We start from the raw sequence: 2,243 nt of genomic DNA on the forward strand, positions 1-2,243 counted from the left end.
TGGTGGGAATGCATCAATAAATTGGTGCAGCTGCTAAGAACAGTTTGGAGATTCCTTAAAAAACTAAAAATAAAGCCGTCATGCCTGTGTGCATGCTCAGTCACTCAATCATGTCCTACTCTTTGCAGCCCCATGGACTGCCTGCCAGCCTCCTCTGTCCATGGAATTTCCCAGGCAATACTGGAATGGATTGCCACTTCCTACTCCAGGGGACCTTTCTGACCCAGGGATTGAACCTGCATCTCCTGCATTGGCAGTCAGATTCTTTACCACTGAGCCACGGAAACCAGAGCCAACATATGACCCTGCAATCCAACTGCTGGGCATATATCTGGAGAAAAACTCGGTTCAAAAGTATAAATGCGCCCCAGTGTTCATTGCAGCACTGTTTACAATAGCCAAGACATGGAAGCAACCTAAATGTGCATCCACAGATGACTAAAGAAGGTATGATACATATATACAATGGAATATAACTTAGCTGTTAAAAAGAATGAAATAATGTCATTTACAGCAACATGTATGGACCTGAAGATTATCATACTAAGTGAAGTTAAGTCAGAGGAAGACAAATATAAAATATCACTTATAGCAGAATCTTTAAAAAAATTATACAAATGAACTTATTTTTTTTTATTTTATTTTTAAACTTTACATAACTGTATTAGTTTTGCCAAATATCAAAATGAATCCGCCACAGGTATACATGTGTTCCCCATCCTGAACCCCCCTCCCTCCTCCCTCCCCATTCCATCCCTCTGGGTCGTCCCAGTGCACCAGCCCCAAGCATCCAGTATCGTGCATCGAACCTGGACTGGCAACTCGTTTCATACATGATATTTTACATGTTTCAATGCCATTCTCCCAAATCTTCCCACCCTCTCCCTCTCTCACAGAGTCCATAAGACTGTTCTATACATCAGTGTCTCTTTTGCTGTCTCGTACACAGGGTTATTGTTACCATCTTTCTAAATTCCATATATATGCGTTAGTATACTGTATTGGTGTTTTTCTTTCTGGCTTACTTCACTCTGTATAATAGGCTCCAGTTTCATCCACCTCATTAGAACTGATTGAAATGTATTCTTTTTAATGGCTGAGTAATACTCCATTGTGTATATGTACCACAGCTTGCTTATCCATTCATCTGCTGATGGACATCTAGGTTGCTTCCACGTCCTGGCTATTATAGACAGTGCTGCGATGAACATTGGGGTACACGTGTCTCTTTCCCTTCTGGTTTCCTCAGTGTGTATGCCCAGCAGTGGGGTTGCTGGATCATAAGGCAGTTCTATTTCCAATTTTTTAAGGAATCTCCACACTGTTCTCCATAGTGGCTGTACTAGTTTGCATTCCCACCAACAGTGTAAGAGGGTTCCCTTTTCTCCACACCCTCTCCAGCATTTATTATTTGTAGACTTTTGGATCGCAGCCACTCTGACTGGTGTGAAATGGTACCTCATAGTGGTTTTGATTTGCATTTCTCTGATAATGAGTGATGTTGAGCATCTTTTCATGTGTTTGTTAGCCATCTGTATGTCTTCTTTGGAGAAATGTCTATTTAGTTCTTTGGCCCATTTTTTGATTGGGTCATTTATTTTTCTGGAGTTGAGCTGTAGGAGTTGCTTGTATATTCTCGAGATTAGTTGTTTGTCTGTTGCTTCATTTGCTATTATTTTCTCCCATTCTGAAGGCTGTCTTTTCACCTTGCTAATAGTTTCCTTTGATGTGCAGAAACTTTTAAGGTTAATTAGGTCCCATTTGTTTATTTTTGCTTTTATTTCCAATATTCTGGGAGGTGGGTCATAGAGGATCCTGCTGTGATGTATGTCAGAGAGTGTTTTGCCTATGTTCTCCTCTAGGAGTTTTATAGTTTCTGGTCTTACGTTTAGATCTTTAATCCATTTTAAAAATATGGAATGCTTCATGAATTTGCATGTCATCCTTGCACAGGGGCCATGCTAATCTTCTCTGTATCATTCCAATTTTAGTATATGTGCTGCCGAAGCGAGCACTAACACAACATTGTTAATCAACTGTACTCCAATGTAAAATAAAAACTTTTTAAAATTGAAAACATAATTTAATTATATAAATGGCATAAATGAATTAATCCAAGAGATGATTCTTTTAACAATTAAATAGACAGTTGTTGTTGTTGTTCAGTTGCTCAGTCTTGTCTGACTTTTCGACCCCATGAACTGCAGCACGCCAGGCTTCCTTGTCTTTCACTATCTCCCAGA

The 2,243-nt window shown here is 39.6% G+C and overlaps 1 non-coding gene across 1 annotated transcript; it reads right to left on the minus strand.

The window, feature by feature from the left end:
* Window positions 1-1,908: 1,908 nt before the first annotated feature.
* On the minus strand, window positions 1,909-2,015 carry LOC129659767 (U6 spliceosomal RNA). Its single transcript, XR_008718236.1, has one exon. It is a non-coding gene; the product is annotated as a U6 spliceosomal RNA (small nuclear RNA).
* Window positions 2,016-2,243: the final 228 nt, after the last annotated feature.

Source organism: Bubalus kerabau, chromosome 8 (assembly GCF_029407905.1).
Source record: "Bubalus kerabau isolate K-KA32 ecotype Philippines breed swamp buffalo chromosome 8, PCC_UOA_SB_1v2, whole genome shotgun sequence".
NCBI lineage: Eukaryota > Metazoa > Chordata > Mammalia > Artiodactyla > Bovidae > Bubalus > Bubalus kerabau.